General features: G+C 34.8%; 1 protein-coding gene and 1 long non-coding RNA gene across 5 annotated transcripts in view; one reads left to right on the forward strand and one right to left on the reverse strand.

The window, feature by feature from the left end:
• The window catches only part of LOC128202187 (uncharacterized), a 170,269-nt gene that overhangs the window by 92,470 nt on the left and 61,104 nt on the right, over nucleotides 1-16,695 (reverse strand). The gene's annotated exons all lie outside the window — the stretch shown is intronic.
• The window catches only part of LOC113517313 (protein outspread), a 383,813-nt gene that overhangs the window by 60,935 nt on the left and 306,183 nt on the right, over nucleotides 1-16,695 (forward strand). The window contains exon 1 of one of the 4 annotated variants that reach the window (XM_052901502.1): nucleotides 12,674-12,678. The exons of the other annotated variants lie outside the window; for them this stretch is intronic. The gene's annotated coding sequence lies outside the window, so the exon portion shown is untranslated. Of the gene's footprint in view, nucleotides 1-12,673; nucleotides 12,679-16,695 lie in introns of those variants that run through there. 4 annotated transcript variants of the gene reach the window in all.

Below are 16,695 nucleotides of genomic sequence, written 5' to 3' on the forward strand. Positions count from 1 at the left end.
TAATTACAAGTGAGTCAGTCGGCTACACGATATCCTCATGACACGACAAAACTTCCGCGTGACAGTATCGAGTACCCGTATCGAGTTACCCTTGTCCCAACACTATAACGAGCCGGCTGTCCTCACTTGATGATTCCATAAAATTCGAAATTCAATATTTTATAAATAAAAAATAAAACAAAAGGCTGTTTATAATCGGTTATCGATATATCCATAATTATACTGGCAGCGTACAATTTTTTTGTGGTATTTTTCTTTAACAGTCTCGTTTACTTCTTATGTTTCCATGGCCGGTTTCTTGTTCGCAATTAATTCATATAAGCCTTTATTATAATAATCATCATAATTGAACGATTGCTAATTTTTTTAAACAAGGAATACTTATAATACATCCTGCTTTCGTTACATTTTGGTTTAAAAAAAAGTTATTCAACGCTAGGAATCCACACATACATATATCTAAAAACATTATCCCCGTATCCCATTATCTTTTTTGTAGTCGTCTAAAAACATACATGCGCACATGCGTAATCGGAGGCGTTTTATCTATTTGCCCTTGTGAACCTACACACAACTTGCTTATTTAGTTTTCTGCATATTGATATTAAATAAGGCAGTAGGAGAGACAAACTCTTTATATAAACTTATAAAGCGATAGACTCTCCTACTGCCTTCATTATATATGAAGGCAAAAGGAGAAATATATATGAAGTCGATAGCTTTATAAGTTTTTAACTTTATAAATTTGTTAAGAATAATTTCAATCGTTTAGAGATTAATCGAGAACCTAAAATTAATACACAGTTTATTTTTTATCAACCAGGATTGAACACTTTACCTACTTCTTTAAAAGTCGGTCGGAACATTTGTAAAATGATCTAACTCGAAAATTGGTTTCCTTTTATATTCTTTGTTATGAAAATTCTTTAAAAAAAACATTACATAGCGCAAATACTCTTATTATATGATTCGACCTTAATCTGTAATGAGTCCATTCAAAACTTGCATCGGAAGCGCAAACACGTGCGTGCGCGCATGTGGGCGGGAAAAATCACGTGACGCAGAAATACCATACATATATATCGTGAAGGCTTTGTTGTCCATTACGGCACATTGTTTAAATTATTACATAATATTTTTTCAATTATTAATATTATTTTTTCCAATGAAAAAGAAAAACTAGTGTTGGTTTGTTTTTATCGATTTTATACTCTATTGAGCATGACATTTAAATGAAAATTAGTTTGAATTTAAATTTGCATCTACTAACGATTTATTAATTAAATAAATAAATGTTTTATTCATTACATAAAATACGCATTAAACATTTTTATATTTCGGGGCATCGTATCTCGAGTAAGACGTACTTACTCAATACATCGTTGTTGTCAAAAAAATTTTTTTTAAAGATATATCTCGTTTTTTGGGATTTTTTTTTCATAATAATGTTAGATCGATTAATTTAACAAATTAATTAAAAAATAAAATGTATTTATTTAGTTATTTGCCTACGGATCTGTAAAAATGTAAAATACAATACATAATAATAGATATCAAGTATAACAAATTATGATTTGGCTCAGCTCTTACGTGTCTAAACGATTCGGATGATTGATCTGCTTTCATTCAGAACATCTGTAAGCAAAAACCATGTCGAATTTTATGCAAATGTTGCGGTTAAACTTTGTACAAAGGCGTTAAACAGCGACCGATGATTACACTGGTACAACTTGATTGGCTGGCCTCAATCCGCCTCAAACAAATAGGCCAGTAAGTACATCTGTGTCCGAGCTATGAGCAATTGTAAACGAGTTTTTACGATCAAATACAAATGATTAATCGTTCAAAATTGTCGATGATCGAGTAAACGCTTTCGCTCGGTATGGGCGTAGAAACGTGAATTAGCCTGAAAAAAAGTATTTAATAAAGTTCGATTCTCGGTCGGGTTAATTTATCGCCTTTCGCTTGGTATGGGCGTAAATTATAATCGATCGAATTTATTTGGTAAAGCAACTTTACTTAAAATAGACGCGGATTGTTCCGAATAGTAACCACAAATATTTAATACGTACGTAATGTCAAGTAGAGTATCATGTATTAAAATAGCATGCATTAGCTATTAACGTACATATTTATTAACTAGGGGGAAAGGGATTGTTAGTAATGGAGACTGAGAATCCCATTGCTAGCGATATTCCCAACTAGGTCGACCTTTTCGCGCTTCTCCCTGGAAACTATCATGATTAATTCTTGATGAATTCATCATGATGGGCTAACTGGCCTGTTTTCATTCTCATCTATCACCCTTCACTGGTGCTCCGCCAGCGTATCTCGTTAGCGCAGGCGGGGTTAACATACCATTTTCACCCATCAAAAAAAAATTTATTAACTATAAAAAAGCCACAGCTCTGCTTCTCATCCGATCTTCTCAGTGGAAATTGCATTCCGAATTAGGCGGTAGTTTTATAAAAAAAAAAATGAATATTAAAAAATGCTTATTATAAAGTATTACTTGAATAAAAGTTATTTATTATTATTATTAATAGTGGATTTATGTATAGTCATAATATAATAAACCGATATAGACGTAAAATATATTACATACAGAGAATGTGGTATCCCGTCGAGCTGAGCGATAGGCGATTGATGTGATTTTATATACAAATTTACGCTATCTAATACATACATATATTCAAAAGATATTGTGAACAATAAATATTTAATAATATATAAATAGTAATGAATTCAAATAATTTCATAAGTTTTATCATATAAAAAATTATAAACTACTTGAATTAATATTCAAATAAAATAAACAAATACCTACTTTTGAATGATTTATTTAAGCAGTCCACTTTGTATGTTAAAATGTCTCGCACTTTTTGCTCCCTTGTCGTTCTAAGAATGTTACACACTTGAGTCGAAGTTTGAATGTAGTGAATTATTATAAACCAATGAATGAATGACTTGTCTTGTGTGCTGTCATTAGCTCACATTTCGAGTTACAGTTTCAATCGAAATAGACTTTCGATTTTTGTTTTTCGATTTCTTATTTCAATTCCAAATACAATGTCTGAGTCAAACTATTGGTCGTAAACTTTATATGTTTATATGTTTTTTTTTATACAACTTAGAATGGCAAACAAGCTGACGGCTCACCAGATGGAAAGTGGTAACCGTCGCCTATAGACATGAGCAGTACCATGGACATGACAGAGTATACTGTTTCGCCCATGATACCTCCCTTGCGTTACCATTTCTGAGGACTCAGGTGTTATTCCTCTGTACCCAGTAAATTCACGCCATATCCCACCCTTCAAACCGAAACATAGCCATGCAAACACAACTGCTTCACGGTTGAAACACGAATGGGACAGAGGTACCCAAGCAATCGACTTTTGTACAAAGTATTCGAATTAATTAAATGTTAAATGAATTGTTGAGTAAAACGTTCGTTTTAAATTTACTTCACACTTCAAATCAGAACATTGTCTCTTAAAAGGTAGCAGTTAGTAGAAATGCAAATTTTATCTGGAAAGTATTTATCAATTTTTTTTTTTTTTTTATATTATTTACAGCATTTGCATTTACAGATAAATTATACTGTGAAGTAGGTGAATATTAAATGTAAAATATTGTAATCGATTGTACCCATTTGAATATCGATTCGGTCACATCACTATTGAAAATCAATAAATTAGCGCGATACAGTAGCACATGTGTGTGTGTCGTTGGTTACTTAATGACAAATGTAAAATATTTGTTTCTTTTGCAAGCACCAATTTGTATATTTTGAATTGAATCATTAGTAGAATAAACATTTTGAGTATTTGTACCAAATTGAACTTTCAGTTGACGTATCGTTACGTCATCATCGTCATCATCATCATTTCAGCCATTATCCGTCCACTGCTGGACATAAGCCTCCCCCATAGACTGTCATAAAGAACGGTCCTGAGCCACCTGCATCCACTGACTCCCTGCATTTCAGGTCGTCACTCCATCTAGTGGGGGGTCGTCCTACACTGCGTTTGCCCGTATAAGGTCGCCACTCAAGAACCTTTCCTCCCCATCCGTTGTCGGTTCTTCGAGCTAATCTTTACGTATTCCACGAGAATTAATCACGATAATTTCCATGGCTATCGCGTGAAGGTCGCTCTGATATATTGCTAGCAGTGGGGCTGTTTAAGCCGATTACTAACAATCCCCCCCCCCCCCCCTCGCCCACATATTTGCCTTGCACATCTTTGCCATTAAGTTAACAATACTCTGGATGCGCGTGCGCGGAAATTTTACCGCGTCTTTTTGTGAATGAGCCGCGCGGCGGCGGGCCAGTTCTGTTAGAACAAATTTAACGGTATCACACTCTCCTATGCAGGTTTTTTTTACAACTAGCGCTGTGACTAAAATTCACTAGACTTTTTTACGACAAATAGTTGTGATGTAACGTAACTGTACTTTAATAATAGACCACTACGTGATTAATATTCAGTTCGTGTGGTAATGGTACAATTTTGAAATTTATACCACAACTATTTATACTATTACGAATTTTTTTTTAATGGGTGATAATGGAATGGTAACCTCACCCGCGCTATCGGTACACACCGGCGGAGCACCAGTGAAGGATGATAGGTAAGGGTGAAGCTGGTCAGTTAGCCCACCGTGACGAATTTAACAAGAATTGTTCACAATGGTTTCCAGGGGGAACCACGTGGTCAACCTAATAGGGCATATTGCTAGCAATGGGACTGTCAAATTCCATTGCTAACAATCCCTTTCCCTCCACTATTACGAATTGGTAATGAGGAGGTCCTGCTTAGGGTTAAGGAAAAGAGGCAAATAATAAAAACTATTGAGTACAGAAGGGAAAAAATGTTGGGACATTTGATACGACACGACGAACTCATGAACATTATAATAGAAGGTAAGATAGACTGAAGGAGGGGAAGAGGGAGACTGAGACATATTTACATCAGGCAGATCAAGGAAGGAGTTGGTGTCGAGTCGTATCAAGAGGTGAAGAGACTCACCGAAAATCGTAGTGAGTAGCAAGAGCTCCACCAACAAGAGCGCAGCTCTTAAATAGGATAGATAGGCTACAACTAATTTCTTCCCGCGTCTTTCGTGTATTTTCGTTACCAGGGTATGTCCACTTACCAGGATAGAAAGTAGTTTATGTCCTTCTCTAACCTAAATAGTACGTGTATACCAAATTTTATAGTGATTACTTAAACCATTAAGACGCTAAGAGGTAATAAACGATTAAACAAATTCATTTGTTTATTTATAATATTAACGGCATATAAATAACAGTTTTCTATGGTCGATAGGTAGATGTATGAGACTCCTTACCATGTTTCCTCCCACGAACACTCATGTTGTGGAATGAGCTCCCTGCCGAGGTTTTCCCAATAGACTCTAGCATGGGGTTCTTCAAAAGGGGGCTAAAGAGGTTTCGTCAGGGTCGGCAACGCACGCGTAATGCCTCTGGTATTGCAGGTGTTTATAGGCTACAGTAACCGCTTACCATCAGGTGGGCCGTATGTTTATTTGCCACCTCAGTGGTATAAAAAAAACCCTGTGATATTGGTAATGGGTAGCAAGGATGGCGGCATACGGCTCGTCTAATTGTATGGGTTTTTTTTAATGGGTCATAATGGAACGCTGGCGGGGCAGCAATGAGGATTGATAGGTGAGGATGAAGCAGGTCAGTTAGTCCATCGTGACGAATTTGACAAGAATTAATCGCGATAGTTTTCAGGGCAAACGGCGTGGAGGTCGACTTGTTAGTTATGGGGCTGTTAGACCCCGTTACTAACAATCCCCCCCCCCCCCCGATTGCAGAGATTAGCAATACTATAATAGAATGACTACCTGGAATAATCACTGTTATTTAAAGATATATTTTTAATTAAATTACAGTGTAAGAAATGAGATCTAACAGCCCTATTGCTAACAATGTTATTAGGTCGACCTCCTCGCGGTTCCTTTAAGTGTTGTTTCATCAGAACCCATCCTGACGAATTCAATCAGAAGTAACTAATTGGTCCACCAACAGACACATGCCCTTTCATTCTCATCTATCATCCCTCACTGGTGCCCCGCCAGCGTATACCATTAGCGTAGGCGGGGTTACCATTCCGTTATCATCTATTAAAAAAAAACATTCCATTTTTACCCATAAAACACTTCAATCGTCAAGAATGGTGACGCATGAGCGGTACCATTGAAGTTACAGGGTACTCTTTGATGTCCACTGTACTGTTTATGTTTGTAGGCGACAGTTACCACTTTCCATCAACGTCAGCTTGTTTGCCGTTTCAAGTTCCATAAAAATAAATAAAAGCTATTCGTCACGAACGTGACAATTATTTGGAATTCATCTTTTTTTTCTCATCTTGCCCCAGTGATCTAAATATCGGTTCGAGATATAGAAAATTTGGGTTCGATCTCAATTCTAGTAAAAGATTTCTCAATTTCTAAATGTAAAAATCGCAACAATGACTCGAATGATTACTTGGTTATTAATACACTGTTCCCTGTGGCTTTACCCAAGTCATTTAGTATATCTACGTGTGTTATAAGGGATATTTTACATACATAGGATTTTTTTTATTGGTTTGTTGGTGTCAATTTTATTGATGTCTAATTAATATCTTATGAAAATGTTGTGTGAATTTAATGTGCCGAATCGATCTCTTAAAACAATATGTGCATCTGTATTGGTGTAAATGCAAGATGCAAGCACTTTTGCATATAAATTAAAATTAATGTCTGTATTTACTAGAGAGAGACTTTGTACAAAAGTCGTTTGCTTGTGTACCTCTGTCCCATTCGTGTTTCAACCTCAAAGCAGTTGTGTTTGCATGGCTGTGTTTCGGTTTGTAGGGTGGGATATGGCGTGAATTTACTGGGTACAGAGGAACAACACCCGTGTCCTCAGAAATGGCAACGCATGGGGGGTATCATGGGCGAAACAGTATACTCTGTTATGTCCACGGTACTGCTCATGTCTATAGACGACGGTTACCATTTTCCATCAGGTGGGCCGTCAGCTTTTTTACCATTTCAAGGAAATCAATGAATAGGATGCCCTTGTCTTAGGATACACTCAACTTGTGTAGTGTTTCAATTAAAATCATTCAGCCGTTTATCGTGATTGAGTTACTAACATCCAAACGTTTGTACACTTTCACATTTATAATATTAGTAGGTTAAATAGACTATTAAATATTACACTATAATTTGGTAGTAAGTAGATATCAGAAATAAATCACTAGTAATTGACAGAGTATATTTAATTTGCCGTGTAGTTCCGGCATAGAATAGGCCACTACCTTCTTTTCCTGTAGATGTCGTAAGAGGCGACTAATGGAACTTAATATTTCAGCGATGGGCAGCAGCGTTCCTCTTTTTTTTATACCACTGAGGTGGCAAACAAACATACGGCCTACCTGATGGTAAGTGGTTACCGTAGCCTATGAACACCTGCAATACCAGAGGTATTACGCGCGCGTTGCCCACCCTGAAGAAACCTCTTTACCTCCCTTTTAAAGAATTCTATGCTGTCGTCTCTTGGGAAAACCTCGGCAGGGAGCTCATTCTCATCCAAATCGCTAGTATTATGATAAATGTTACATACATCTAATGTTTACTTCGTCATGTCGATGACCCCGAAGTTTCTCAAGCTCTTGTTATCACCACGACCGAAACTTAACGGTTATCATCCGTTCCTTTATCAAAAAGTTATGTAAAGATATCAAAATTATGGGATTGTGGACTCTACGACTGTAACTTTAAAGTTTGTAATCATAAGTTAAAGATTTAAAAAATGTTGGTCCGTAGTGGATTATTTGATTCTTTGATGTGCCCTTAATACAGCATATACTTCTAATATTGTAAATTAAATTTAAAAAAAATATGTACAAATTTCCTGATAGATAGATTAATGTTGTAGGTTTATAGCTGTTTATAATTATCATGATTTGGTATGATACGAGGGTATCATGGGCGAAACAGTATACTCTGTTATGTCCATGGTACTGCTCATGTCTATAGGCGACGGTTACCACTTTCCATCAGGTGGGCCGTCAGCTTGTTTGCCATTCTAAGTTGCATAAAAAAAATTACACTAGTTTTTACCCGTGATTTCGTCTGCATGACCGGGTTATGTTCCCTGACCGGAATAAGAAGTAGCCTATGTCTACAAATTCACTGTTTTATAATTAGTTACAATACTTGGTCGTGGTTGATGATGACACAAACATTATTTGATTATTTTTGTGGTCGGCCTATAAACTATATTGAAAATATTAAATCTTCACTGAGGTCATTGTCCTCTTACAACATATTTTTTTTTTATATGAACTGTAATTATAAATTATGAGGCAATAAGGTCGATTATTAAGCGCTTTTCCTTAAATTTATCTTTAAAATTAAAATTTGAATTCATAATTTGACTAACGAGAATTAAAATGTGAACTAGTTTTGACTCAATTCTATTCTGAATTTAAATAATACTGGTCCTTAGAATAATAATTGTTCTCTATTAAGGTTTGTTGGTATTTGAAAATGAATTTTGTTCTAAAATTTCTAATTTTAAAATTACATTTTGATATTACAAGTAAATTATTATTCTGAGAACCAGTAGTAGAGCATATTGCTCATATGACCATAAAACTCATTCAACCATAACATTCAAATAATCTCTGAAGTCGATTCAGAAGCGCTATTTCTCTAAACTTATCCCTTAACATAGTATTTTAATTTGATAATTTCGCGAAGTTACATTTTGATTTATGAATCATCATAAATTAAATATGTAATAATTTTGACATGAATCTATTGGAAATTTAATTCATATTGATCATAAAATTGAAATGTAACGCAAGTTGATGGAGGGGTCGATTCCGAGACACCATTTCTTTATATTATTTTTTAAATGATTCCGAGACCAATCCAGCCTTATAACAGTTTTTTTTTTAATACGTTTAGTTATTCAACTTTGCATAGACATACAGATTTGTTTTCATAAGTACAGTTCTAAGAAAAAAAAAGGCGATCTTATTGTGAATATACATGTACACTCAATCACAATTAGTCGATTTGTAGTTGGTATTACTTTAATTTGAATATTTAATTAGTGGTCGAGGGATGGGCAGAAGCGTCCCTTTTACAACATCACGAAAGCTTAACTGCGGTTGCTAATCCGCCTGCCAAGCTTGGCAACTACTGCTAAAACCCCTCCAAGGAAGAGACCTACGTTCAGCAGTGGTTTTTTGGCGGCCGATATGATAATGATAACTGTTATAATGTAAATATAGCTTTAGTTCCCTGCCGAGATTTTCCCAAGAGATTACAGCATGGGGTTCTTCAAAAGGAGGTTAAAGAGGTTTCTTCAGGGTCGGCAACGCGCGCGTAATACCTCTGGTATTGCAGGTGTTCATAGGCTACGGTAACCGCTTACCATCAGGTGGGCCGTATGCTTGTTTGCCACCTCGGTGGTATATAAAAAAAAAATCATAATAATTTTTAACAATGTTTTTTTTCGTTTCAGGTATGTTTGCATTGCTAAACAAGGAAATGAATAGACGGACATATGGTATGTCATTACAATTTGGATTATCATCCACGCCTCCTGTGAGGTCCTCGGGAAGATTCTGTCTTCCAATTTGCAAGAGACTTTTTAATTGTATGACTTTCTACATGATAACTAACATATGTAAACACTAGCGGCCAGTCCCGGCGTCGTACGGGTGGACATTTTTAACATTTCCCTTCACTGCTCCGCTCCTATTGATCTTAGCGTGATGAAAAGTATACTGTAACCTGCCCAGGAGTATGAAGAATAATTGTACCAAGTTTCGTTAAAATCTGTCGAGAAGTTTTTGTTTCTATAACGAACATACAGACAGACAGACAAAAATTTTATTGATTGCATTTTTGGCATCAGTATCGATCACTAATCACCCCCTGATAGTTATTATGGAAATATATTTCATGTACAGAATTGACCTCTCCACAGATTTATTATAAGTATAGATTAAAATTGTCATATTCTTTTACAAAGTTTGTGTGGGACATGGCATGAAAATACATCTTTAGGGACATTTTGTACAGCCGTCTTTTTAGAGCCTCTGACTTTACTTTGAGGCCGGGTGAAAATGGAATAATAAATCTGCCTGCGCTATCGGTATACCAGTGGGCATTGGTTGATGATTTATGATGATAAAGTCTAACCAGTTGGCCATCATGACCAATTCATTAGGACTTAACCACGGTGGTTTCCAGTGGGAACTTCGTGAAAGTTAATTAGTTACTTAGTCCTCAGGAATAGCAATGCATGAAGGGTATTATGGATTACACAGTGTTACAATATCTATAGTACTATGCCATCAGGTGGACCGTCAGCTTGTTAAGTCTTAAAGGATGTATAATCAGCTGACCCTTAGTCCCCACTACTGACGACCCCTTTCCACCACTCTCTTAGTGCCTCTGGCTTACCTGTATACTTGTGTCTGTTGCCAGTCGCAAAGCAAGTTACTTGCATACTGTATCCCAAATCCGAGATATGACAGCGAAACTGGGTTATAAATCGGATCTTTTTTTTTATACCACAGAGGCGGCAAACAAGCATACGGCCCACCATGGTAAGCGGTTGTTAAAATCCGAGCTCTAAGTAGATATAATTACGTCGTAATTCATCTGACTGAATCCAACACTCAGTCGATAGGGAAAAGAGACTGTTAGTAATGAGGTCTAATAGCCCCATTGCTAGCAATATATCCTCTTATATCGATCTCCACGCGGTTCCCCCTGGAAACCATAGTGGTTAATTTTTGTCGAATTCATTATGGTGGGCCAATCGCTTTCATTCATTCCCACTTATCGTCTTCCAGTGGTGTACCATCGGTGTATACCGACAGCACGTGCGGGGTGACCATTCCATTATCATCCATTAAAAAAAACTCTCAGTCGATAAGCCCTCTCCTAAAACTGTAAAGACCATTCGTGGTCAAGTGTAGTAAATTAGAAAAAAAAAAAACTGCGCGAGTGATGTCTTTGGTTTTGTAAGTGTTTATAAAATACTTTGGTTTCTTAGCACCAAAACGTTTTGCAGTCTCTTTGTTCGAACTCTATACTCGTTGTATACAAAGTAGATGGCATACGAAACTTTAAAGAAAACACACATTCAACGATGTAGATATAATGAAATCGTCATGTGTTAGTTTACGAAATTTACGACATATTGTGAAGTTATGTGTACAATATTACGGGTATATTTGATGACACAGTTGCAAGTACCGTTGCCTAGTTCTGAAGTTCTGATACTATAACTATGTAGGATTCCAGTGAAGTAGCAAGAAAAGACCACAAAATATCCAGTGAATGAGGCCTGTACACAAAAATATTCATTTGAACATTTTTAATTTGATAACGTCATAAATCAGATGTAATAAAGTTTTTTTGAAATAATAAGTGCGACAGGTGATTTTGTTTTACATTTAATTTGTTTTTCAATATTCATTAAAGTTACTATAAGATGGTCGCACTGCGAAATATGTACGTTATTTAAGAGCCGGTACTGCCCTTATAATGATGGAACTAAAAATTAAATCTATACAACCATTTAGAAGTATCAACATAATCAAATAAATGTATATACATAGTATTGTTTAACTATTTTTAATATTATTTAATCCAGAATACACTCTGAATGTAACCACATTAACGTAAAATTTAAAATTTAACTACTGGTTGCATAGATATCATATACTTTTTTTTGTTCAAATCGTCGAGGGCCTGGTCTGCGCCATTTCTTTTTCTTTCTTTTTAGCGGCATAGAAAGAGAATGCCACAGCTATTATTCTTAATCTATGTTTAGCGATTACGAAACCAAAAAGCAAAGTATTGACATAAAAAAAGAATGCTTCGTAGGTACTTTTTTAATCTATAAAAAAAGATGATCTATATAAGTTATACTAAGTTTATGATCTCTACGTAGGTTAGGTATACTTAATCTGTGGCGCTTGGTGATCGGGTCTGTCCATAGATATAGTATAACGTATTTTATAATCAAAGGGTCCATCCAATCAATTTATTAAATCCTGCTATGATGATATATTACGTGTCTACCTAGACACTCAATTATTTTCTTGATCAATTTATTCGCTAAATTAAATTGAAAATAATCATTATGTTCGAAAACATTTTCTCTCAACCCGAGAATCTCTCTTGAGAGCTTAGAGTAAACCGGTACTTTAACTATTGCTTTGATGAAGCGACAGTAATGTTAAAACAATTTATCATAAAAGAATTATGGAAGAGTTATGTTAAACGCGAATAAGAAACATTGGTAGTGGTCTCCCTACGAACGTATGTCGACCAAATAGGTGACGTACCGAAGAAGGACCAAATTAAACGTACCCGTGACCGGCGAGCGTTTGTGTGAATAGATTATTGAATGTAGAGCAAACAAAAGAGCTCTGTTTAAATCGGAATGCTTGGCATTCAATTGTTTCTGCCTACCCCAATAGGAGACAGTCGTGACGTGTATATATTCTGTATGTATGTATTTGGATTATCACACGTTTTCTCCACCGTCTTCCTTGTATGGTTAGACCACGTCTGTCCAAAGGTTTACGAGCTACATCTAAAGTAATGAGAATCTAATCGGAGAGGCAAGTGTTGTTAAAGTACAGTTAACAGCAGAAAAATCGAACTCTTAAAAAGTTTCTACATTTTTTAAGAGTAAACCGAATTGTAATTTAATTAATGTTTATTTTTAAATGTATATATTTAATCCGAGTTCTCCTGTATATTCTTAAAAAAATATTTTAATCGTGATAAAATTAATATGAAACCAGCACAGAAGTAAGGTTTATTCAATGAAAAATAAAGTATCAAAATTGGTTAAGAATTCACTTTTCTTTTTTTATGAAATCTCTAAAAGGCGTTAGGAGACATTTTAATATGTTGAGAATCAAGTATCTAAACGTACGAACATGTTTATAAAAATTCCTATTTATAATATCAGTAAGATGATATAAATAGCTATGTAGCGTTATGATGGCCATACACGATCAAGATTGCAACGTGAAGCGGCGTCTAGTTGCAGTGCGTACTCAAGTAGACTTGTCATGTACACTGATAGCCATATACTGTCATATTTACTGGACGCCGTCTCAAATCCACTGCCGACTTGACGGTAAACTTGATCGTGTATGGCCGTCATTAGGAATATTATTTCAGGTAACCAGAGGCGGGAAAATAGCAAGTGATCTAACCTATAATTATCAATTTAAACATAAAAAGTACTTAAAAAATATTGCAGACTATACAATACGTGTAATTGTTTAGAACGCGGTCCTGACTCAGCCAATCGATGCGACTATAGTGCGAAACGAATAAATCACTTGTATCGATTGACGGCTAGAAAATCGATTGGTTCGTGATCACAAGGCGACATTCCAGCACTGTTTTTATGTGGTACACATTGGCGTTGTTTAACATTCCTGTTGGAAATGTAAATTGAATGTTTAATGTATATTTAACGTGTAATATAATATGGGCGTAACAGCTGAAATCGATAAATTATATTAATAACATGATAGATATGGTAAGCTGGATTCAATTGTTACTATTTACTTCGAATTAATACGTAGAATTAAATTTACTGTTCTTAGGCAAATTATTATGAAAAAAAAGCATGTACTCAGAAAACAAGTAGAAGAAACAAACACACTAATTATTATTTTTTTTTATTTGTAAAAAATGTTAAAATCCTTGACTATTTTTTTTTCATAGTCTTTACTTCATTGTAGTATTGGTGGCCGGTGTCCGAATTATGATGCTATACAAGGACAACTATTGTGATTCACGTGATTCACGTGATTCAGCCCACAATAAACCAAACTTTATTTCAAATGACGGAAAGTTTATTTTAGACAGATTTGATGTGAATTTGATTAGTCACGCATACCATAAATTATAAGTTTTGCTCTTTGCAAGTACCATAAACAATTTTGTCACAAAATCATAAACAAAATAAATACATACATACATAGTTAATCTTTTTTATCTGTATCATTCTTTGAGGAGAACAATAAAGAGTTTTAGTTCAAAATGTACTTTAATTGCAATAATTTAGTTTGGACTTTATCTCGATTACACCTTAATATATTGCTCTAAATAAAGCAAAAATATATTTTAGCGTTATCAATTTTATTATAATAATGAATGTGACACAAAAAAGCTATTCTACCGAATGACGTCACGTGGTTAAATCGATTGCCGATATCGATTAATCGAGTAGGAGTATCCATTCGCCTTAAGTATCAAGTGACAGATTTTTATTGATTTTTAATGTGTGTGGGCTTTAATTGGCCGTGGGTTTGTCGGTTTGCATTAAAATTTATAGTTTTGAAAGTTATTTTGATGACCTAAAACTAGTTAATTTTGTCACGTTGTCAGTGAAAACGACATTGAATTTAAATTATTTTTAGATTGTGCTTTATGAGTTATGATAATTATACAATGCAAATTCTTTTTTTAAACGACAAACGGTATGTTTTATATACTATAAACATAATTAATAATATATTTGGCTCTTTTTTTATTCATACGGCTTTAATGTTCGCTAGCTACCTGTGACTTCATCTGCGTGACCGACATTTTTTTTTTGTTAGATCTGGATCGCGTAAATGATAGAGCGACCCGTCCTTGTTATTGGATACGGATGACGGGTCAGCTCGAAATATGGGAAATAGAATTAGTAATAAAAAAAAAATAACTGGATATTTGTCGATATAAATGTACACATAAGGGATCAGGATATGTTTATTGACTAAGATAAATAGTCTATATCCTTTTTCATCTCATATATTACGTGTGTACCAAATTTCATAATGATTGGTTAAGCCGTTAAGGCGTTATAATGTAACAAACAAACAAAATCGCTTTTACATTTATAATATTAGTAAGTATTAGAATGGTGGTTAAAAAATGTTTTCTAATGCTTTTGCACCTGATTGTTCAATTTTAATGAATCATACTTTGTAGCCATGGTCAATATTGATACCGATCCGATATCCATATATTAGGTTCTTCTGAACATCGATGGTGAGAACAGGTCATCATCTATTTCGACATCGCCCATATCGGTCGAATATCTATTTTCAAATATATTAATAGTACAATACTGCAGCGGCCAGCAACTGAGGCATTGATGGACGAACGTGCAAATGTGGGCCGAGGCGTAGCCGAGGCATACATACGTGAGTCCATCAATGCCTAGTTGTGGCCAAGGCTTGTATAGTACTTTTTCCAAACAATGCGCGGAAATCAAACACACAATTTTACTTTTTAACTTCAATGACGAATAACAATAATATGTATCTGGCCAGTAAGGCAATTTTGATTTATCTCTAAGATTGTCAAAATAATGCTCACATTTCCAAGCATGTTTGAGAAAAAGCCTTTTAGCCAATACTGTTTTTTGGACAACAGACTTTTAAAGTACTCGTTATTGGATTAATATATAGATGTTATAACTAAAATACATATATAGATATTGTCCACCCATACTTCTTTGTTGAACGGGTACCTACTGACAAAACCACACGTGCCACTGATTTGCATAAAAAAAAAATTTACATGAAAACAACATACTCGTATATTGATTTGTGGTGTAATGTAGACGCCACCAAACAATAACATTCCATTATTTTTAACCAATGCCGGGGGACGAATGCATTGTTTTTGTGTGACTAAGTTTTTAGTTAGTTGTGCACGTAATAATTTGATATTGGAATTGCAAACAACTGGCTGCTTTTTGTGATTAAAAAAAAATCCGTTATTCCTAGAAATACGAAACCGTTGACTAGTGTGCTAAGTAAAAAAAGTTTTTTTTTTTTTAATTAAAGAATATGCTCGGGTCAAAACTGAATTTAGCCGAAACCTCACTATAGCTGGTAGCTATAGTTCGTTTATTGAATTATTTGATCTTTTTATAATTATTTGTGATATTTCGTAAATTCGTCATTCGATATACAGCTAGCAGGTAACGTAATGACAAAACCTTTTTTTTTTTATTCTATCTGGATTTCGAGTTAATTACGACCCAATTTTATAAATTCAACACCTACATCTATAAGGTGTTTTTAAATTTTACCGTAACATAGTACGATATAATTTTTTGTCACAGTTTTTCCCACTGGGATTTACCTCTGTTCCGACTGGCAAATCAAAAAGATGAATTCGCCAAGCTTTCGGCTAACTTTCAGTGATTATTTTTCATTAGATTAGGCATCTGAAGAAGAAAAAAAGAAAAGAATTAATCTTATTTTTTTTTTCTAATACATTTTACATTTATACATTTACTTACCTCAGTCATATTTTTATGTATTATTAACGTGTAGGTATAATAAAGTATAAATAAATAATATAAATGGGCACGCGACATCTATTTTTAAACCACGTCATCGCTTTCCATCAAATGAGTTCATGACCAATCGCGAGACCCTTCCACAGTAAAAAAAAAAAATATAAATAGATTTTTTTTACACAACTTAGAATGGCAAACAAGCTGACGGCCCATCTGATGTAAAATGGTAACCGTCGCCTATAGACATGAGCAGTACCATGGACATAACAAAGTATATTGTTTCGCCCATGATAACACCCATGCGTTGC

This window comes from Galleria mellonella, unplaced genomic scaffold (genome assembly GCF_026898425.1).
Source record: "Galleria mellonella isolate WM207_F2 unplaced genomic scaffold, CSIRO_AGI_GalMel_v1 utg78, whole genome shotgun sequence".
Lineage (NCBI taxonomy): Eukaryota > Metazoa > Arthropoda > Insecta > Lepidoptera > Pyralidae > Galleria > Galleria mellonella.